The sequence below is a fragment of the Chiloscyllium punctatum genome, chromosome 13 (assembly GCF_047496795.1).
Source record: "Chiloscyllium punctatum isolate Juve2018m chromosome 13, sChiPun1.3, whole genome shotgun sequence".
Taxonomy (NCBI): Eukaryota; Metazoa; Chordata; class Chondrichthyes; order Orectolobiformes; family Hemiscylliidae; genus Chiloscyllium; species Chiloscyllium punctatum.
In genome coordinates this window covers 80,710,698-80,734,898 of record NC_092751.1, presented here as the reverse complement: position 1 = coordinate 80,734,898, position 24,201 = coordinate 80,710,698, and the positions used below count along the sequence as shown (strand labels likewise).

The 24,201-nt window shown below is 47.2% G+C and overlaps 1 protein-coding gene across 1 annotated transcript in view; it reads right to left on the bottom strand.

Moving 5' to 3' along the window:
• LOC140484571 (sorbin and SH3 domain-containing protein 1) overlaps positions 1–13,931 on the bottom strand; it is a 408,466-nt gene extending 394,535 nt beyond the window's left edge. Inside the window, exon 1 of the mRNA XM_072582966.1 lies at positions 13,763–13,931. The gene's annotated coding sequence lies outside the window, so the exon portion shown is untranslated. The remainder of the gene's footprint in view (positions 1–13,762) is intronic.
• Between the last annotated feature and the right edge of the window lie 10,270 nt (positions 13,932–24,201).

The following is a 24,201-nucleotide window of genomic DNA, read 5'->3' as shown; positions in this document are numbered from 1 at the left end:
CCCTACCCCAGTCCCCAAACCCCAGATGTGACCACCTCCCCTACCCCAGTCCCCAGACCCCAGATATGACCACCTCCCCTACCCCAGTCCCCAAACCCCAGATATGACCACCTCCCCTACCCCAGTCCCCAAACCCCAGATGTGACCACCTCCCCTACCCCAGTCCCCAAACCCCAGATATGACCACCTCCCCTACCCCAGTCCCTGATCCCCAGATATGACCACCTCCCCTACCCCAGTCCCCAAACCCCAGATGTGACCACCTCCCCTACCCCAGTCCCCAAACCCCAGATATGACCACCTCCCCTACCCCAGTCCCCAAACCCCAGATATGACCACCTCCCCTACCCCAGTCCCTGATCCCCAGATATGACCACCTCCCCTACCCCAGTCCCTGATCCCCAGATATGACCACCTCCCCTACCCCAGTCCCCAAACCCCAGATATGACCACCTCCCCTACCCCAGTCCCCAAACCCCAGATATGACCACCTCCCCTACCCCAGTCCCTGATCCCCAGATATGACCACCTCCCCTACCCCAGTCCCTGAACCCCAGATATGACCACCTCCCCTACCCCAGTCCCTGATCCCCAGATATGACCACCTCCCCTACCCCAGTCCCCAAACCCCAGATATGACCACCTCCCCTACCCCAGTCCCTGATCCCCAGATATGACCACCTCCCCTACCCCAGTCCCCAAACCCCAGATGTGACCACCTCCCCTACCCCAGTCCCTGAACCCCAGATATGACCACCTCCCCTACCCCAGTCCCCAAACCCCAGATATGACCACCTCCCCTGCCCCAGTCCCCAAACCCCAGATGTGACCACCTCCCCTACCCCAGTCCCCAAACCCCAGATATGACCACCTCCCCTACCCCAGTCCCCAAACCCCAGATATGACCACCTCCCCTACCCCAGTCCCCAAACCCCAGATATGACCACCTCCCCTGCCCCAGTCCCCAAACCCCAGATATGACCACCTCCCCTACCCCAGTCCCCAAACCCCAGATATGACCACCTCCCCTACCCCAGTCCCTGATCCCCAGATATGACCACCTCCCCTACCCCAGTCCCCAAACCCCAGATATGACCACCTCCCCTACCCCAGTCCCCAAACCCCAGATATGACCACCTCCCCTACCCCAGTCCCCAGACCCCAGATATGACCACCTCCCCTACCCCAGTCCCTGAACCCCAGATATGACCACCTCCCCTACCCCAGTCCCTGAACCCCAGATATGACCACCTCCCCTACCCCAGTCCCTGATCCCCAGATATGACCACCTCCCCTACCCCAGTCCCTGAACCCCAGATATGACCACCTCCCCTACCCCAGTCCCTGATCCCCAGATATGACCACCTCCCCTACCCCAGTCCCCAAACCCCAGATATGACCACCTCCCCTACCCCAGTCCCTGATCCCCAGATATGACCACCTCCCCTACCCCAGTCCCCAAACCCCAGATGTGACCACCTCCCCTACCCCAGTCCCTGAACCCCAGATATGACCACCTCCCCTACCCCAGTCCCCAAACCCCAGATATGACCACCTCCCCTACCCCAGTCCCCAAACCCCAGATATGACCACCTCCCCTACCCCAGTCCCCAAACCCCAGATATGACCACCTCCCCTACCCCAGTCCCCAAACCCCAGATATGACCACCTCCCCTGCCCCAGTCCCCAAACCCCAGATATGACCACCTCCCCTACCCCAGTCCCCAAACCCCAGATATGACCACCTCCCCTACCCCAGTCCCTGATCCCCAGATATGACCACCTCCCCTACCCCAGTCCCCAAACCCCAGATATGACCACCTCCCCTACCCCAGTCCCCAAACCCCAGATATGACCACCTCCCCTACCCCAGTCCCCAGACCCCAGATATGACCACCTCCCCTACCCCAGTCCCTGAACCCCAGATATGACCACCTCCCCTACCCCAGTCCCTGATCCCCAGATATGACCACCTCCCCTACCCCAGTCCCCAGACCCCAGATATGACCACCTCCCCTACCCCAGTCCCCAGACCCCAGATATGACCACCTCCCCTACCCCAGTCCCTGAACCCCAGATATGACCACCTCCCCTACCCCAGTCCCTGATCCCCAGATGTGACCACCTCCCCTACCCCAGTCCCCAAACCCCAGATATGACCACCTCCCCTACCCCAGTCCCCAAACCCCAGATGTGACCACCTCCCCTACCCCAGTCCCCAAACCCCAGATATGACCACCTCCCCTACCCCAGTCCCCAAACCCCAGATATGACCACCTCCCCTACCCCAGTCCCCAGACCCCAGATGTGACCACCTCCCCTACCCCAGTCCCTGATCCCCAGATATGACCACCTCCCCTACCCCAGTCCCCAAACCCCAGATATGACCACCTCCCCTACCCCAGTCCCCAGACCCCAGATGTGACCACCTCCCCTACCCCAGTCCCTGATCCCCAGATATGACCACCTCCCCTACCCCAGTCCCCAAACCCCAGATATGACCACCTCCCCTACCCCAGTCCCCAAACCCCAGATGTGACCACCTCCCCTACCCCAGTCCCCAAACCCCAGATATGACCACCTCCCCTACCCCAGTCCCCAAACCCCAGATATGACCACCTCCCCTACCCCAGTCCCCAAACCCCAGATATGACCACCTCCCCTACCCCAGTCCCTGATCCCCAGATATGACCACCTCCCCTACCCCAGTCCCTGAACCCCAGATATGACCACCTCCCCTACCCCAGTCCCTGATCCCCAGATATGACCACCTCCCCTACCCCAGTCCCTGAACCCCAGATATGACCACCTCCCCTACCCCAGTCCCCAAACCCCAGATATGACCACCTCCCCTACCCCAGTCCCTGATCCCCAGATATGACCACCTCCCCTACCCCAGTCCCCAAACCCCAGATATGACCACCTCCCCTACCCCAGTCCCCAAACCCCAGATATGACCACCTCCCCTACCCCAGTCCCTGAACCCCAGATATGACCACCTCCCCTACCCCAGTCCCCAAACCCCAGATGTGACCACCTCCCCTACCCCAGTCCCTGAACCCCAGATATGACCACCTCCCCTACCCCAGTCCCCAAACCCCAGATATGACCACCTCCCCTACCCCAGTCCCTGATCCCCAGATATGACCACCTCCCCAGCCCCAGTCCCCAAACCCCAGATATGACCACCTCCCCTACCCCAGTCCCTGATCCCCAGATGTGACCACCTCCCCTGCCCTAGTCCCTGAACCCAAGATATGACCACCTCCCCAGTCCAGTCCCGGAACCCCAGATATGCCCACCCCTTGCCCCTGACACCCAGATGTGCTCCCCTTGCCCTGATCCCCAGATGTGGCCACCTCCCCTGCCCCAGTCCCTGAACCCCAGATGTGGCAACCCCTTGCCCTGATCCCCAGATGTGTCCACCAGCCCTGTCCCAGTTCCTGACCCTAAGGTGTGCCCACCAACTCTGCCCAAGTCCCTGACCCCCAGATGGGCCCAGCACCTTGTCCCCATTGCCCTGCCCCAGATGTGCCCACCCCCTGGCCCTGACCCAAGATGTGCCCTCCTCCCCACCCCAGGCCCTGACCCAGATGTACCCACCCCTTGTCTCAACCCCCAGATGTGCCCACCTCCCCTGCCCCAGTCCCTAACCCCCAGATGTGCCCAGCACCTTGTCCCGACTACCCTAGATGTGCCCACTATCCTAGCCCTGACCCTCAGATGTGCCCAACTCCCTTTCCCCTCAGCTGTGCCCACCTCCCCTTGCCCCACACCCCACATATGCCCACCTTCCCTGCCCCACAACCTCAGATACGCCCACTTTCTTTCAGGCAGACCCTCACCATTTGACTGGTCTTTAGGTGTTGTTCTGTTTTGGCTGAACTTGAACACCTCTGGTGGGTTGGCAGCGCTCTTTCTGTGCAGTGTAACTTTGGGGAGGGGCTGGTTTACAAACTGACCCGTTTCGTTTGGGACACTAACACTGTCAAGTTATCCATGGCCTCAACATCACAATGGAAATCAGCTCACACAGAGCACGTGATTATCCACTTGCAAGGGATTCTAGAAAAAAGGTTTCCCAAATTACCCTGACCAAACCTGTAACAAGGGTGGTGTTGTAGAATCCCCATTTCACCATCTGACAGATACAGGAATTGTCCAACACCGATGGTGCCTTCCTCCTCAGTTCCTTTCAGAAGCATCAATCTCAGTTGCTTGGTGACGTTAAAAGGTCAATAATTATGACTCATCCAGAAGGTCCCAAGGTTGGACCCGCTGGGGATCCTGAACAGGGTTATTTGTTCAAAAGTAGAATTGAGACTCAGCAGTTCAACTCTTGCCCATGCACCAAGTGACTGCCCCCTACTGGCTGATGAGGCCATCTCCATGTTGCTACCCCTCACTGTCCAGGCTCACTGGTAAAGGACAGCTAATTAACTGAGGCACTGCAGGCTCGGTGATTTTCAGGGCACAGTGCCCACTGGGACCCAATGAGTATAATGGGGAAAGGAATCAATCTGATGACATTAGTCTGGTTTTAACAATGAGGTTATATGTTTATTTGAAGTGATACTTTCAGAGCCAAGGAAATGTTTTCTATCTCCATAATAAACACTTTATACAGGACAGTCCATTTAGGGATTAAACAAAGCGTCAGGAAGAATCCATTCTCTTTGATTTCCACCCCGCCACAGCTTTCTGCTCAAAGTAAACCTTTACTCATGATTGATTCAGACTCTCATCATGTTGTAGACAGAGCAAGTATGAGTTCTGAGAAAGCAATTTGATATATTAAATGCTCCCTCCCTCCCCACTGCCTGCAGTGTACTCCATGTATAGAACCGTCTGCAGGAACTCACTAAGGCTCCTTCAATAGCTACTTCCAAACCCACAATCCCTGCTGTCTGAAAGGACAAGGGTAGCAGGGATTGTGGAAATATCCAAACCGTCAAGTTCCCATTCAACTCACAAAGCATTCTTACTTGGAAGTATTCCTTCAAACCTTTGGCAAAGGTTCCTTCATCAGAATTGGTTTAATCCTGGGAACTCACTCTGAGTCAGAACTGTGGGACCCCCTGACCAGATGGGACTGTAGTGGTTCAAAAACAAAGCCTGTCGCCATCTTCCGAGGGGATCCAGAGACATACGAACAGAGGAATTAACAAGGACACGCAGTAGCTGTTCCTTTAATAAGCTTCATATTTCAATTATGCCCTTCCCCTCAGGAATTCTGCTCCATGATTTAATAAGATCATGGCTGATCTGTTAGTGATTCGAATCCCACAACCCCATCCACCACGATACCTCTTCATTCCCTTCTGAAACAAGGATCTATCTACTTCTTGAAACTATATGATGAAAAATATAACCCCAGATTTCGATGTTGTGGCCATTTCGGAGACATGGGTAGAGCAGGGTCAGGAATGGTTGCTGCAGATTCCGGGATTTAGATGTTTCAGTAAGAACAGAGAAAATGTTAAAGGGGTGGGGGGGGCGGTGGGTGTTGGGGAGGAGGTGGCATTGTTAGTCAAGGACAGTATTACAGTTGCAGAAATGATGTTTGAGGACTCATCTACTGAGATCGTATGGGCTGAGGTTAGAAACAGGAAAGGAGAAGTCACCCCTTTGGGAGTTTTCTGTAGGCCTCCGAATAGTTCCAGAGATGTGGAGGAAAGGATGGCAAAGATGATTCTCGATAGGAGTGAAAGTGATAGGGTATTCTTTAATTTTCCAAATATTTTCCAAATATTATAGTTCAAGGACTTTAGATGGGTCAGTTTTTGTCCAATGTGTGCAGGAGGGTTTCCTGACACAGTATGTAGACAGGCCAACAAGGGGTGGGGCCACATTGGATTTGGTACTGGGTAATGAACCTGACCAGGTGTTAGATTTGGAGGTAGGTGAGCACTTTGGTGATAGTGACCACAATTTGGTTATGTATACTTTAGCAATGGAAAAGGATAGGTATATACTGCAGAGCAAGATTTATTGCTGGGGGAAAGGCAATTATGATGTAATTGAGCAAGATTTAGGATGCATAGGATGGGGAAAGAAACTGCAGGGGATGGGCATAATTGAAAAATGAAGCTTATTAAAGGAACAGCTACTGCGTGTCCTTGTTAAGTATGTACCTGTCAGGCAGGGAGAAAGTGGTTGAGCGAGGGAGCTGTGGTTTACTAAAGAAGTTGGAGTTCTTGTCAAGTGGAAGAAGGAGGATATGACATGAAGGCTCAGTTAGGGCGCTTGAGGGTTACAAGTTAACCAGGAAAGACCTAAAGAGAGAGCTAAGAAGAACCAGGACGGGACAAGAGAAGTCATTGGCAGATAGCCCTAAAGCTTTCTATAGGTATATGAGGAATAAAAGAATGACTAGACTAAGATAAGGTAAAAACAATGACTGCAGATGCTGGAAACCAGAGTCTAGATTAGAGTGGTGCTGGAAAAGCACAGCTCTTCGGATGCTGCCTGAACTGCTGTGCTTTTCCAGCATCACTCTAATCTAGACTAAGATAAGGGCCAATCAAGGGTAGTAGTGGGAAGTTGTGTGTGGAGTTAGAGGAGATAGAAGAAGTGCTAAATGAATATTTTTTATTAGTTTTCACATTGGAAAAAGACAATGTTGTCAAGGAGAACACTGAGATACAGGCTACTAGACTAGATGAGATTGAGGTTTACAAGGAGGTGTTAGCAATTCTGGAAAGTGTGAAAATAGATAAATCCCCTGGGCTGAATGGGATTTTTCCTCAGATTATCTGGGAAGCCTAGGAGGAGGTTGCAGAGTCTATGGCTTTGATCATTAGGTTGTCATTGTCTACAGGAATAGTGCCAAAAGACTGGAGGAAAGCAAATATTGTCCCTTTGTTCAAGAAGGGGAGTTAAGACAGTATCATACCGCAACGATCTGTTTTGTGGCCACTGTGGTTTGTCATTTTTATAAATGACTTGGATCAGGGTGTAAAAGGATAGGTTAGTAAATTTGCAGATGACACTAAGGTCAGTAGATTTGTGGATAGTGCGGAAGGATGTTGCAGGTTACAGAGGTACATAGATAAGCTGCAGAGCTGGGTTGAGAGGTGGCAAATGGAGTTTATTGTGGAAAAACGTGAGGTCATTCACTTTAGAAGGAGGAACAGGAATGCAGAGTACTGGGTTAATGTTAACATTCTTGTAAGTGTAGATTAACAGAGAGATCTCGGTGTCCATGTACATAGATCCCCAAATGTTGCCACCCAGGTTGATAGGGTTGTTAAGAAGGCAGATGGTGTATTAGCTTTTATTGGTAGAGGGATTGAGTTTCAGCACCATGAGGTCACACTGCAGCTGTACAAAACACTGGTGTGGCCGCATTTGGAGTATTGGGTACAGTTCTGGTCACCGCATTATAGGGAGGATCTGGAAGCATTGGGAAGGGTTCAGAGGAGATTTACCAGAATGTTGCCTGGTATGGAGGAAAGGTCATATGAGGAAAAGCTGAGGGATTTGAGGCTGTTTTCATTGGACAGAAGAAAGTTGAGAGGTGACTTAATTCAGACATATAAGATAATTAGAGGGTTAGACAGTGAAACCTTTTTCCTCAGATGGTGATAGCTAGCATGAGGAACATAGCTTTAAATTGAGGGGTGATAGATATAGGACAGATGTCAGAGGTAGTTTCTTTACTCAGAGAGTCATAGGGGCTTGGAACACATTGCCTGCAACAGTAGTAGACTTGCCAATTTTAAGGGTAATTAGATTAGTGCGGAAACAGGCCCTTTGGCCCAACAAGCCCACACCAACCCTCCAACACTCCAAACCCTCTGTCTGACTAATGCACCTATGACTATGGGAAATTTAGCATGGCCAATCCATCTGACCTGCACATTCTTGGATTGTGGGAGGAAACTGGAGCACCCAGAGGAAACCCACGCAGACACGGGGAGAATGTGCAAACTCCATACAGACAGTTGCCTGAGGCTGGAATTGAACCCGGGTCCCTGGCGCTGTGAGGCTGCAGTGCTAACCACTGAGCCACCGTGCTGCCCCATGTAAATGGTCATTGGATAGGCATATGGATGAAAATGGAATAGTGTAGGGTAGATGGGCTTCAGATTGGTTCCACAGGTCAGTGCAACATTGAGGGCTGAAGGGCCTGCACTGCGCTGTGATGTTCTATATTCTATGATCCTGCCTACACCACCTTCTGAGCTGCAGAATTCCAAAATCACACCGTGCCTGAGACCAAAGGGCATATGTTTAAGGTGAGGAGCAAATGGTTTAGAGGAGATCTGAGGGAAAATGTTTTCAATCAGAGGGTGGTGGAAACATGGAATGCACTGCCTGAGATGGTGAGGAACATTTCAAAAGCTTCTGGGTGAGCATTTAAAATGTCAGGGCATAGTCTGCTATGGACCATGTGTAGACAAATGGGAATAGTGTAGTTCAGTGTTTGTTGGTCAGCGTAGATGTGGTGGGCCGAAGGGCCTGTTTCCATGCTGTATGAGTCCGTGGCTCTATGAATTCTCTGAGAGGAAAGATTTCTCCTCCCTGTTTAAAAAGGTGACCCTAATTTTAAAACAGTTAGGGACACTCAGTATTTAAAAATGTTAGGGACACTCAGTAAATGCTCCAAGAATGATATTTTAAATCATACAGAATGAAACCAGAGTGTTTTGTAATCACCCTCTGGTACCTACATCTTTATTCCTTTTGGAAAAGCTGAGCCAGAAATCAGGTTACTTCAATTGGATAGACGGGAAACTTAATAAGGTCTCACCATTAGTGTAAATGTAGAGCACGTTGTTCTCGAGATGTGAGGAACAGTAAAGCTGACCAGATTAGATTTCTGGTTAGTTTTGAATCAAGCTCTGAGCAAGAGACAGGTGAAGGCTATTAACGTTCCTGTGTGGACAGTGGATAAGGATCTGAATGACTGCCTGAGTAATACCTCACAAAGTTGAATAGCTTCACCCACTTACAGCCTGGATTGTCAACAGTGCGCAGTTGGAAAAGGTCCCAATTCCAGAAGTCTAAGTTGTAAAGATGGCTGCCAGGACCTCAGATCTTTAGCCAAGGGTGGGGGAGGGGATGATGGAGGGCTAGGTAGTACAGCAAACTCAGAGTGGGGGTGTGGGATACCGGGTACAAGGCAAGCTGAGCAGAAGATGTGTGCCCATTACTGGCACATTATTGAAGGTTTTCAAAAAAATATATAAAACAGCCCTTCAGTTCCAACCCATCCATACATTCCTTGGGTCCCATCCATGCCAACCCATACCACCTAGATTCAAAATGATCAGCACAGAAAAAGGCCCTTTGGTCCATCGAGTCTGTGTGCCCATCAAGAACAACCGCTTAATTATTCTGATGCCATTTTGCAGCATTTGGTTCATAGCCTTCTTTGCTTGGCATCACAAGTGCACTCAGAGAAACTAAGGACTGCAGATGCTGGAGCTTAGAGTCGAGAGTGTGGTGCTGGAAAAGCACAGCAGGTCAGGCAGCATCTGAGCAGCAGGAGAATCAATGTTTCAGACATAAGCCCTTCATCAGGAATGAGGCTTGTGGGCCGTGAGGGCTGAAAGATAAATGGGCGCAGGGTGGAGTTGGGGGGGTAGGTAGGTGAGAATGCAATAGGTAGATGAAGGTGAGGGAGAAGCTGATAGGTGGGAGAGGAGGGTGGAGCAGATAGATAGGACAGGTCGGGAGGGCGGTGCCGTGTTGGAGGCTTGGGACTGGGATTTCAAGTGCACATCTAACTACTGCAATAAAAATAAACATAATGTCCTTTAGGGAAGGAAATTTGCCCTCCTTCCTTCTTAAATATTGTGAGTGCTTCCCTTACAGGCTGTGAGTTCCAGATTCCCACTATCTCTTGGGTGGAAAGATTTTTCCTCACACCCTCTCTAAACCTCCTGCCCGTTGTCTTAAATCTATGCCATCTTCACCCTTTTTATTCATCAATTCCTCCATTCCTCCTGTCTACCCTATCAATGCCCCTCATAATTTGATACTCCTCAGTCATGTTCCCCCTTCGGTCTCCTCTGTTCCAAGGGAAACAACCCCAGTCTGTCCAATCTCTCTTCATAACTATTATTCTCACTTGCCTTTGCTGGTGATAGGTGAGACATAGGCCAAAAAAACCCAGCAAACTTGGTTCATGTAGTAAATCTTTTTCAAGTTTAAAATTACTTCTAATGAACCTGTTCCGACACATTATGGCACACATCTGAGGGAGGCAGGACTTGAACATGTCAGCCCAGAGGTTGGGATACCTGGTACTGCACCCTTAATTTCCATCATAATTCAGGGGATTTCAGTGCCACTAGCTAGGGCAGCATTCCTAATTGATTTATGGTTCAACCAAATTGCCGTGGGTCTGGAGTCACATGTAGGCCGGACAAGGTCAGGATGGCAGATTTCCTTCCCAAAAGGACATTAGTGGGCCTGATGTTTATTTTTATTGCAGTAGTTACATTTTGATTAAGTCATAGAGTCATAAAGTCCAACAGCACGCCAACACTGACCAAAATGTCAATCCACATTTCCCTGCACTTGGCCCATATCCTTCTAATCCTTTCCTATCTGTGTATTTGTCCAGATGCTTGTTAAATGTTGTTAATGTATGCACCTCAATCACTTCCGCTGGGAGCTCATTCCATACGTGTACCACCCTCTGTGGAAATTAAATACCCCTCAGATTCCCTTTTATTCATTCCCCTCTCACCTTAAACGGATGTTCTCTAGTCCTTGATTCCCCAACCATGGGAAAAAGACTGATTGCATTCACCCTATCCATGGCTCTCATGATCCCTCCTAATATCCTACAATCTAAAGAAAAAAGACTCAGCTTGTCCAACCTCTCCCTTTCACTCAGACCCTTGAATCCAGGAAACATCCTTGTAAATTTCTTCTGCACTCTTTCCAGTTTAGTAATATCATTCCAAGGTGACCATAACTGAACACAATACTCCAAGTGCAACTTCACCAACATCCTGTACAACTGCAACATAACTTCCCAACTTCTATACTCAATGCCCTGACTGATGAAGGCCAATGTGCCAAAAGCCGCCTTCACTGCCCTGTCTACCTGTGACTCCACTTTCAGAGAACCTTGACCGTGAACTCCCGGTTCCTCTGTTCCACTACACTCCTTAAGGCACTACCATTCACCATGAAACACCTACCTCGATTTGACTTTCCAAAATGCAAGGCCTCACAATTATCTACATTAAACTCTATTTGCCATTTATTGGCCCACTTCCCCAACTGATCAAGGTCCTGAGGCAATTTCTGAAAACCTTACTCACTGTCCACGATACCGCCTATTTTAGCGTCATCTGCAAACTTATTAATCATGCCTTGTGACATTCTCATCCAAGATGTGGAGATGCCAGTGTTGGACTGGGGAGGACAAGGTTAACAATCATACAACACCAGGTTTTAGTCTAGTAGTTATATTTGGAAGTGCTAGCCTTCAGAGCACTGCTCCTTCATCAGGTAGATGTGAAGGAATTGCCTGGTGAAGGTGCAGTGCTCTGAAAGCTAGCACTTCCAAATAAATCTGTTGGGCTAAACCTGGTGTTGTGTGATTTTTAACATTCTCATCCATACCATTGATATAGATAACAATCAGCAATGGGCCCAACAATGACCCGTGAGACACTCCGCTAGTCACAGGCCTCCAGTCCAACAAGCATCCTTCCATTATTACCCTCTGCTTCCTACCATCAAGCCAATTGTGTATCTAATTTGTCAGTTCCCTCTGGATTCCATGCGATCTAACCTTCCATAGCAGCCGACCATGTGGAACCGAATCAAAGACTTTACTGAAATCCATCCTCATCAACCCTCCTGGTCACTTCATCAAAGAACTCTAACAAATTTGTGAGGCATGATCTCCCACATACATGCTGACTACTCCTAATCAAATTCTGCCTTTCCAAATGCATGTACATCTTATCCCTCAGAATCTTCTCAAGTCACTTATCTACCCCAGATGTTAAGGTCTATAGTTCCCAGGTTTTCTTTGCAGCCCTTTTTGAATAAGGGTAGAACATTCGCAACCCTCCAGTCTTTCGGGACCTTGCCCTTGGCTAACGATGATGCAAAAATATCAGCCAGGGCCCCCACAATTTCCTCTCTAGTGTTTTGCGGTGTTTTTGGATATATCTGGTCAGGACCAGGAGATTTATCAACCTTCATACATTCTAATACATCCACCACCTCCTCTACTGTGATATGGATTGTCCCAAGACATTACCGCTAACTTCCCTAAGTTCCCAAGTCTTCATGTCTTTCTCCATGGTAAACCCCGAGGACATATCCTAAGGTTCTACAAATACATGTCCACTTTGGTCCTTGAGGGGCCCTATTCTCTTTCTAGTTATTCTTTTTTGTTTAATATATTAAAAGAACCTCATTGGATTCACCCTAATCTTCTCAGGCAAGACTATCCCATGCCTCTTTTCTGCCCTCCTGGTTTCCTTCTTCAGTAAACTCCTGTATCCTCTAGAAACCTCCAGGGATTCCCTTGATCCCACCTGCCTGTACCTTTTCCTTTTTTCTAGTCAAAGCCTCAATATCTCTTGTCGTCCAGGGTTCCCTATTCCTCCCAACCGTGCCCTTCACCCTCACAGGAACATACAGACTTTGAGCTTTAGCTATTTCACTTTTAAAGGCCTCCCACTTGGTGAAGGTCCCTTTACCTGTAAACAAACTACTCCAATCAACTCCTGCAAGCTCCTGTCTAATTCCACCAAATTTCACCTTGCCCCAATTTAGATCTTGAATCTGTGGACCAGTTTTGTTCCTCTCCATAACTATTTTAAAATTAATAGAACTATGGTGTTCCCCCACTGTCACCTCCATCATCTGTCCTGCCCTATTTCCCAAGACTCTTCTTGAGTAGGATCCTCTATATATTGCTTGAGGAAACTTTCCTGAACGCTCTTAACAAATTCCACCCCATCTAAGCCCTTAACGCTCTGGCAATCCCACTACATGCTAGGAAAATTAAAATCCCCCTACTATGCCAACCCTATTGCTCCTGCAAGTCTCCCCAGTCTCCCTGTATATTTGTTCCTCTAATTTTCATTGAGGGGGCCTGTAGTACAACTCCAATAACATCACATCCTCTTCTAAATTCTTAGCTCCACCCACAAAGTCTCCCTGGATGATCCCTCAGTTATTTCATCTCTGATTGCTGCTGTGAGGCTCACCTTCATCAAAAATGCAACTCCCCCCTCCCCTCTTTCCAACATCTCTGTCTTGCTCAAAGCACCTATACCCTGGCACATGAAGCTGCCAGTCCTGCCCCTCCCTTAGCCATGTTTCTATAATGGCTATAATATCCATATCCATGTCCTGAGCTCATCGGCCTTACCTGTCAGCCCTCTTGCATTGAAACAAATGCATTTTAAGAGGCATTCCTCACTCTCTGTCGTGTACCAGCTTAACCTGTCTCTTCAACTTACTATTTCTGATTACTCTATCTCTTTCCAGCCTTGCTCCTGCCTCCCTGCTATTCAGATCCCCCACCCACCCCCCACCCCTGCCAATCTAGTTTAAACCCTCCTTTGTAGCACTAGCAAACCTGCCTGGAAAAGATACTGGTCGCCCTCCAATTCAGGTGCAGCCAGTTCCCCTTGAACAGGTCACCTCTGTCCCAGAAAAGATCCCAATGATCTAAAAATCTGAAACCTGCCCTCTGCACCAATTCTCAGTCATATGTTTATGAACACTTTCACTATTATCCTTATTTAACTTGCAGGTTGTTTTCACATACCTTTTTTTTTAATCACTTCTTAGTCTTCTCCTTGTGTTTTTTGACACTTCTCCTCGTCCCATTAGTGTTTCAGCATTTCCTCTTCCATTCTACTCCTGCCTGCCCATTTCCAGGTGCCTTTGATGGCCTGAGTTTTCAGGACTTCAGTGGGAGCAGCAGGAGAGGCACAGAGAGGACAGGCAGAGTGGGTGTTGTTCCCCAGGTATTTAAATTAATTGAACAATGGCAGGATAAACAGCCCAAGGTTTTCAAAGTAATAAAACCAGTTAAGCCGGAAGCTCAGAGGGTGGAAGATTTGCAAAAATATGCATTTTAAATTTGCAAGACCACAAATGTAGCATGGTTCAGACAAAGTGCTTATCCCTTTCAAAAGTGTTTTTTAAATGGAGATGCTGAACACAAATGCAGCTGAACGCGTGTGTGTATTTGTGCCCGTGGAATCGACAGACGCCAATTGTTAAATTCACTTTATGCTTACTGTTTTCCAAACTTCAAAAAAACATGCCAAGCTGAGAGAGAAAGGGGAGAGAAAAAGAAAAGGTGAACAGGGTGAATTCCGTCTTGAGAAAAAGACAAATTGATTTCTGGATTGGAGACAAAGGCTCTATCTGTCTCTGTGCCTCCCCAGAGTGCAGTGGATGCTCCGACACCGAGTAAATTTAAGCAGAAGACAGGCAGATTTTTAAGCAGTAACGGGCTAAAAGGGTTATTGGGAGCGGGTAGGAAAATGGAGTTCAGCTCGGCCATGATCGTATCGAAAATGATAGAGATGGGCAGAGGGGATGAATGGTTAGTACTGCTCCTCGTTCTTATGTTCCACTCTCTCAGTTTCCTGTTACCTCATCAACAAAGTTCAGACGAGGGATGTCCTGCTGTCAGAATTCAACTTGCTTTAATTTGAAAATCTAATGAGCCCAGTCTGATTTTTAAAATGACAAATGCATTGGATTTTGAAAGCAAAGTGTCTCTAACAGACGGAGAGGAGGAATGGTTAGGGCAGAAGAGTACAGGTTGAAGCTAGAAGGGCTGTCCCTGCTCTTCCACTGCCATCAGCTAGCTAGAGGATGTGTCACATCAAGACTGTGTCTCATTGGGACTGTGTCTCATCAGGATTATGTCTCATTAGCGGTCAGTTACAAAGTAATTATGTTTTCTGGATTTGTGATTTAGAAGCTGACCTAAAAATTGGGAAAGGTAAATTCAAATTTTACTGTGGCAGCCCGGCAGGAGTTACATGTTAAAAAACCTTGATTAATATGATACTAGAATAACCTGTTGTCGACCAGAAAATTGGCAAACAACAGATTACAGAAAGGCCTAATGTGCTTGTTGTAGTTGGGACCAGTTTAACTGCTGGTTTAACTCGTTCCAGTAGAGACCTGTTTAACAGACTCTGTTGGCGCTTGGCTCCAAATAACCCCAAATGATCCAAGTTCAAGTGATCATCTGCAGCTGGACTTCACTGACTGACTCATTCATAAGGAGAGAAATTTAAATTGCCTGCTGCATTATGTTCATGTGGTTATTGTGACATTCAGCTTTGCAGGGGATAAAATTACGGCCCCTCGGCCTAGTTGGACAAGTTGAGCAGTAAACCATTTCCACAGGATTGGCAGCTTTGGAAAAACTAGTTCCAGTATTATACAGGCCTAAAGAAGCAGCAGCGATACTTGTCACTGTCAGGTGGACATATCAGGAAGAGAAAGAGGCCATTCAGCCTTTGGAGCCTGTTCAAACATTGATTGGATTGTGGTTGATGTGTACATCAACTCTATTTACCTGCCACTGCTCCATCTCTTTTGCTATCTTTCCCTCATTAAAAAAAACTCTCAAAATTCAGTTCTGATATAAGGTCATCAACCTGAAATATTGAGGAAGACTTTAAACCATGAACAAAGGCAGTCCTGGGGTTGGAGAAGTTATAAAAATGTTTAAAAATCTGAAACTTAATGTTCAACCTGTCCACTTAGCAGATTCAATGGAGAAGCAATCTGCTCTCATTCAGAGACGAGCTGCTTGTTTAAATATTCGCACACGTTAACCACACTAAACTTCCCCTTACTTGGTTAACTATACCTAACAGATTTTGGTGAACCCAGTGGCCAAAGGGCACAAGGTTTGTTTCTCACGCTAGGTTGAGTTAATCTTTTCACCCACCCTATACTCTGACTCTTTCAGTACATCTCTCCTTGACCTTTCCAATCTCCTGCTGGCCTAATGGACACTGATCTTCCCTCAACCCTGACCTTGCATCTTTCTTCTCAATCTTCCTTCCCCGAACCTACTCTGCCTTTACGATCCTTCCTCCTCCTTCGTACCCTCTCTCCCCTTAATCTCAGCCCAGCTACAGCCTGACTCCAAAAGCCCACTTGCCAGATCTCAATCTCTCTGCCTGGAGTGGGGAAAATAAGACCATAACACCATCGGAGCAGAAGCTAGGTCTTTGGGGACAATAGGTCTGCTCTGCCATTTGATTATGGCTGATAGTTTTTTCAACCACAATTCCCGCTTTCTCCCTGTAACCTTTGATTTCCTTGGCAATCAAGAACTTATTTAACTCTACCTTAAATACACTTAATGGCCTGACCTCCACAGCCCTCTGCAGCAATGAATTCCACAGATTCACCACTCTCTGGCGAATGACGTTCCTCCATATCTCTGTTCTAAAAGGTTTCTCTTTACTCTAAGGCTGTTCCCTCGGATCCTTGTCTCTCCTGCAATTGAAACATCTTCCCAACATCCACTCTGTAGTCGAATGCAGAACAGAAACAGTTAAATTCAGCAGGTCCCTTGTGATACCCTGTCTTAGGGGTTCCCTGATCCTAACCTGAACCCTGATACTCCCCAACCTCAGCCCCAGCTCAAAGGTAAGATCAGAGCCAACTCTACAGTTCTTCTTGAACCTGCGGAGCACTTTCCAGAACCTTGAGTGTTTAAAATGAAATCTCTTGATCTCAAACTTGAAATCTGAGCCCCCCCACCCCCTTCAACAGCTAAACCCTTTTTAGCGACGGAGAGTCTCGATAGTCCGCAAGCTTTGTGAAGATGTGCCCTCTAATTCCACAAATAAAAGGCCTAGATTTCAAGCCTCTTTGTGCAATGTTCTTTCTCTTGTAGAAATTATAATTGTGTATTAAAGATACTGTAATTAATAGACACTAGTCATATTAAATGTATGATAATTTTAAACACCAGTGACCCATTTTTGAGTGATTCAGAAATGACTGCACTCCCATTCTAGGGGTGTTTTACGCCTCTGAACTTGAACTAAAAGTGAGGAAAATGAATTAAGATTGTAGAACAAAGGAAGTCTAATCTTAAAATGGTTTGATATATTGCAAATATGATTTGTAGGGTTCTCATGGATCATGAAAGAAGTTCATTTTTAACTTAAATCTTCTTGCTTGTTAAGAATAGGAATAAAGTAGAAGATTTCTTCTAAATGTGATACGGCAATCATGCAGTTTATATTTTGGGTCCACAACAGCTGTGTTGTACTTGCACAATAATTAGAGGCTATTCAGGCCACCACTTCTGTGTTGGTGCTTGCCTTTTAATTGGAATTACCGGCTGTATATGTAATACTGTAGATTGCCCTAACTGGAAATCAGAGACCAAGAATCTTCACATCATAAGATTGCAGGACTGTAAAAGATGATTGTCCCAAAGAGGCCGGACTTTGTAATGATTGGCATGACATTCCTGGGGTAAGAAACAGTGGCTATGATCATTACCTCACCCTGAAGTCAACTCCTGTGAAAAACAGTCAGCTTCAAAATAAGGGGCTGCCCAGTTCTGAGGAAGAGTCACTGGACCCAAAACGTTAACTCTGATTTCTCTCCACAGATGCTGCCAGACCTGCTGAGCTTTTCCAGTAAGTTCTGTTTCTGTTTTCGGTTGCCCAATTAAGGCAAATTGAAGAGTTTTATTTTGAGGATTGTGAGTATTTGGTGGGAGCAAGACCTTTGAAGCTTTTTAAGGCTGAGGCAGGTAGCTTCTTGGTAAACAAGGGGATGAAATGTGTCACAGATAGCAAACCAGAAGTAACAGGGAATGAGCTATAACATATGTTTTGCTAACATGAATTCACTATAACACAGTTGACGAATTGGGGACACTGTTTCGAAAGCACGAAGTTTTAAAGTGTGTATTGGTTATTACACGATTCTGGCCCCATTAGTTTCAGTGGTGCTGCTATTAGACAACTTTCACATAATAGGGATTGCACAGGACCGAACTACTGCGGTATAGCAGAACTGACTGTACTCCACTCTGCCATGATTTTATTGAATGGAAAAAACAGCCTTCAGGGGCCAATTGGACTGTTTCCAATTTTAATTTGGATGTTTGTATGTACAAATGTCCTCTTAATTGGCCTGGATTTGGCTCTACAGTCTAATTTTGATTTGATTTGATTTAATTTACTATTGTCACATGTACTAGGTACAGTGAAAAAGTTTGTTTTGCGTGCAGTACAGGCAGGTCATACCATACAAAGCGTAGTTGGGTAATAGAACAATGTTATGGCTGCACAGAAGGTCCACAACCAGTGAGGTCAACATTAAATTTGAAATTTGAGAGGTCCGGTCAGAAGTCTCATGACAGCAGGGAAGAAGCTGTTCTTGACTCTGTTAGTCCGTGTGTTTCAGCTTTGAAATCTTCTGCCCAACAGAAGAGGTTGGAAGAGATTGTAACTGGGGTGAGAGGAGTCTTTAATGATGCTGGCCGCCTTCCCAAGACAGTCAGAGGTATAGATGGAGTCAATGGATGGAGGTTGGCTTGTGTGATGGACTGGGCTGTGTTCGTAACTTCACATAATTGTTTAAGATCCTGGGCAGAGCAGTTGACATAGCAAATAGCGAATGCATCGGGATAGAATGCTTTCTATGGTGCATCTATACAAATCGGTCAGACTCTTTATGGACATGCCAAACCTCCTTAGTCTCCTGAGGATGTAGAGGCATTATTGTGCTTTCTTGACCGTTGCATCAACGTGGATGGACCAGAACAGACTGTTAATTAAGGACATGTGGATGGCTTCTCATCCAGAGGATAGATCAGAGGATTTCCAACTGTAGGCTGCAGTGGAGGGTAACTGTGACAGAGGGCATTTCAACATGGCAATACTCTCTCGCCAATACTGGAGGGGCTGGACAGTGGCACACTGGTGTCACAGACCAGATACTCATTCTCATTCTCAGGAGTCACTGGTTCAAATCCTATCGTGTCAGCTGGTAGAGTTTAAATTCAATAAGATCCGAATTTGAAATCTAGTTGAAATTACAGTCATCATCCATTGTTGAAAAAACATATGCTGTCCTTAACCAGTCTGGTGGCTCAGTGGTTAGCACTACTGCCTCACAGCACCAGGGACCTGAGTTCAATTCCCGCCTCAGGCAACTGTCTGTGTGAAGTTTCCACATTCTCCCTGTGTCTGTGTGGGTTTCCTCCGGGTGCTCCGGTTTCCTCCCACAGTCCAAAAATGTGCAGGTTAGGTGAATTGGCCACGCTAAATTGGCTGTAGTGTTAGACATATTAGTCAGGCCTAAATATAGGGGATGGGTTTCTCTTCAGAGGGTCAGTAGGGACTTGTTGGGTCAAAGGGCCTGGTTCCACACTGTAGGGAATCTAATCTAATCTAAGGCAATGTGGTGGACTATTCACACAAACTGTTGTTGACCACCTTCAGAACTGGCCTCACAAGCCACTCAGTTCAAGACTAGTTAGGGATGGGTTACAAATGATGGCAAACACTAAGAGATCAACAAAATGCATTGTGCAGATATGGGAGGGGGTCAGGACATAGGTCCCTTTGGTAGCATGGTCTGTAGCTTGAAGGTAGTAAGGACTGCAGATGGTGGAAAGTCGGAGTTGATAAAATGTGGAACTGGAAAACTCAGTCAAGAAGCATTAGATGAGCAGGAGAGTCGATGTTTCAGGCAGGACTCTTCAGCAGGACCATATCTGGGCCGATGTAAAACATTATGAGGCCCAACTGAGGAGCATCACCCTTCCCAACCCAGTGACTGGGAGACTATCTCCTTCCCAATTTCCCTGCCACCCCTGAAGGTTTATTAGATTTAATTGACCTCAGCAGACTCCTGTGAGCAGCATGGTGGCTCTGCTGCCTCACAGCACCAGAGACCCAGGTTCGATTCCAGCCTTGGGCAACTGTGTGCATATTCTCTCCATGTCTGCATGGGTTTCCTCTGGGTTCTCCGGTTTCCTCCCAGATGTGCAGGTTAGACCGATCGGCCATGGGACATTGTGCAGGCTGGGTGGGTTAGCCATGGGAAATCCAGGGTTGCAGGGATAGGATGGGATGCTCTTTGAAGAGTGAGTGTGGACTCGATGCCAAATAGCCTGCCTCCACGTTTTTGGGATTCCATAGCTGTGAACTATGTCAGATGCCTGCAAACAATGGAGTGGGGTGACTAATCCTCAAAATGATGGGGTTATGTTTAGTTCCCAGCTGCCCTCTGTCCTCATGGAGCAAAACGTCACTTTCCAAAGGAGAGATTTACAAAAAGAATGAATTATTTTTAAATGACAGTTTTGACTCGATTTTCAGAATGCGTTCCACAAAGATTTTCTGTAAGTAAGCTGCTGCAGACCCAATAGCATGCTTGCAGAGATTAAAAGATTGGAAATTGAATGGTTTAAGGGAGCAATCTTGGTCAATGTCACAGGAGCCAAATGGTTGCCTTAACTTGAACAGACCCAACACAATTACTGTGGAATTTACAGTAAATGTCTTCCTTCAGTTGGAAGTGTTACATCCTTGTAGAAGCAAGTCGTACCCCAGAGATCTGAACAGATCATCGAGGCTGATACTCCAATGCAGGACAGAGTGCTGCTTTCCAAAGGTGCTGACTTCACTACAGATCCTACATGAAGCCATAGCTGTTCTCTCAGGTGAGTCAAACAGATCCCACAGCCACTATTCAGAGGAACACAGTTCTACAACATCAAGATGGCGGAGTTTGGCTCCTGAGACGGGGCTCATTCATTCCGACTGCTTTTCTTTTCCATTTTTCTCATTTCCTGTCTTTTTTTTCTTCTTTCCTTTCCTTAGCTTTTCTCCTGAGCCTGGACAGCATTGGTACTGGCAAATAGAGATAGAATCCCCACATAGAATCACTACAGTGTGGGAACAGGCCATTTGGCCCAACAAGTCCACAACGACCCTACAAACAGTATCCCACCCAGACCCATTCCTCTACCCTATTACTCTACATTTGCCCCTGACTAATGCACCTAACCTACATACTCCTGAACACTATGGGCAACTTAGCATGGCCAATTCACCCAACCTGCACATCTTTGGATTGTGGAAGGAAACTGGAGCACTCGGAGGGAGCCCACTCAGACATGGGGAGAATATGCAAACTCCACACAGAGTCACCTGAGGTGGGAAACAAACTGTCCCTGATGCTGTGAGGCAGCAGTGCTAACCACTGAGTCACCGTGCTGCCCCAAGTAGGCCCAGCACAGACTTGAGTGAGCCCAGTGTGGACTCGAGTGGGCCACTACTTACTTTCCAGGGTGGACATGAGGCCTGGCATTGGCATCGGTGGCTGCTACATTAGCAATGGTGACATTAGTGGGGTAGCCCCAGCCACGAGAGATGGCACCTGAGGATCGTCGTTTGTTGGGTCTGGTACTGGTGGTGGGTGAGGTGGTGGTGGAAGGGTATCACAGTGAAATGACAAGGTGGGCCCAACAGAGAGAGAGAGATGCCACGCTGCTGTTGGTGGGTCCACTGCAGGCAGCAGTGAGAATTGGCCCAGCAGGGAAAGGGGGTGCCTGACTTCAATATTGGCTGGGTCCAGTGTCGACAACGGTGAGGCATTGGAAGACGGATAGCAGTGCAGGACTGACAGATTCTCTTTAAGCTACATCTTTTTACTTTATTTTCTTATTCTTAAAGCTATTCAAAATGGCAGTGGATCGTGGCAACAGTTGAAATGCTTTTCACTGTATTTCACTGTTTCTCACACTGTAAGACACATGTGACAATAAATCATTCCACGCTCAGTTGTGCTCTTGCTGAAATTTATGCATCCCAAGCAGCATCAGTTAGTTTGATAAATGGTTTATTATCATATTGGTATTGGTGGCACTCGGTCCATGCAAATTAGCTCTGTGATTCAGTACGTTACTCCAGAGGTTACACTTCAAAAGTATTGCACTGCCTATGCAACATCTTGAGATTTTTGAAAGATTTGAGATAAGTTCTATCTTCTGTCAGACCAATCACTTTGTGTTACAGCACCTCTCTGTGCTGGGGCCATGTTTTTCAATTTCAAAATAACATCATTTTCCCTTTCCAAATGGCCTATTGCAAAATCATTCTGAGAATTCAGAGCTGACTGAGCAGGTGACTGTGAACATTGAGATGACAAATTGAGTCATTAAGTCGGCGAAATATCAGGCAATTCAACAGTTTGTGAAGAGGCCATCGAAAGAAAATCAAATCATTGTCACACTTGAGTTCCATTTATATCTCACACCAAATGCAGTGGGACACCTTCAGTGTGCCTCCAATATTCAGGACATCTGTTACAAATTAAGCAAAGTTTTTCAATGTTTCTTCTGTTAACCCAAACTATCTCCAAAATAGAATTCACAGACCAAATGCTGCATAGATCAAACTCTTTACAGACCTGGTTTGGAGGTGCCAGTGTTGGACTGGGTTGGACAGGGTTGGACAAGGTCAAATATTACACGACACCAGGTTACAGTCCAACAGATTTATTTGAAAACACTAGCTTTTGGAGCTTCACTAAGGAGTTTCTTTCCAGTCAAACTCTTCACAGGCCATTTGCCTCACAACTTGAACTCTTCACTAAGGATTTAAGGATATGGAGTAGGCTATTTAGGCCTGAGATGAGGAGAATCTTTTTCATCCAGAGGGAACAGATTGGAGGGGCTGAACTCCTGCTCCTCCTCCTAGCTTTTATGTTGTTCTATTATGTCTGGAGTGAGCTCCAAAGGTGACACTGGAAACCATGAAGATTAGATTCCCTACAGTGTGGACAGGCTCTTCAGCCCAACAAGTCCACACCGACCCTCTGAAGAGTAACCCACCCAGACCGGTTTCCCTCTGACTAATTCACCTAACACAATGGGCAATTTAGCATGGCCAATTCACCTAACCTGCACATCTTTGGATTGTGGGAGAAAACCAGAGCACCCGGAGGAAACCCACACAGACACGGGGAGAATGTGCAAACTCCACACATACAGTTGCCTGAGGCTGGAATTGAACCTGGGTCCCTGGCACTGTGAGGCAGCAGTGCTAACCACTGAGCCACCGTGCCGTATGAGACACTCCCCTTCCACAATATATTGCATAATGTGTTGCTTCTCCATGTGCAATTGGGAGTAGCAGATGAGCCATAAGCACTGCGTGTTTGGACAAGACAAATTTCTGCTTGCTCCAGTCAGCTTCATGGCTTCTTCCTCGAAAGGCGTTCGGATCCTAATGTCGGATATTACTCCCTGGTCTGAGTGAATTTGTATTTATTCCCCTGTAGGTAAACCGCAGCATTCCAAGATATGGCGATGGGCTCAGAAGTAGCTTCTCAGAATTCTCAGCTACAGATTTTCCTATGGCTCTCCACCCTGGAGGCTCCCGGCCTCTATTCCTGATGAAGGGCTTTTGCCCAAAACGTCGGTTTTCCTCTCCTCGGATGCTGCCTGAACAGCTGTGTCTTTCTAGCACCACTCTAATCTTGACTCTGGTTTCCAGCAGTTTTGGCTTCTGTCTTTACTGGCAGGAGGAATCTGCTGTGGTGTTTTGAACAGTTAAAGCTGTTAAATGCACAATCTTCTCGCTCTGGGGGAATTAGCATTGCTTACAAAAATGGCAAGTGTCATGCCATCTGTGTGACTGAGACATCTCTTGACCTCACCAAAACCAGACACCTTTTACTTTTCCTCTCCAATTCCTTGCTGAAAGTCTATTACATCCCCCACTATTTCTTGTTCTCAAGAAAGCTCAAAAACCGGTGGGCACATTCTTCTTCAGTGTTTTCCACATTGCTTTAATCACCAGGCACAACAGTGAGACACACTACCATAGTCGTGCAACACTCAGAGCTATAAGTAGCTCACACATACTCAGCCCACACAGCATTTCGGATACAGATGCTTGCCACTTCACCTCCTTGTGCTTGCTGTCTGCAGTCACAGGCTTTTGATGCTTTGTGCTCAAGACTGTGACTTCAAGTCGGCCCTGGCACACAGCCTGGCAAAGCACCAGCAGCTCATTCCGCCTTTTTCAGCAATGCAGCCAGTGGTCTGTGCTGCTACCTCAGTCCAGGCCACCTCCGCTGGGTGGGCTAGTCCCCTGCTACCATCCTGGGGAAAGGGAACAGTGCCCCTTTTCCAACAGCCTGGAAAACCTCCAGCAAAATGTTTTTAAACCATGGGGC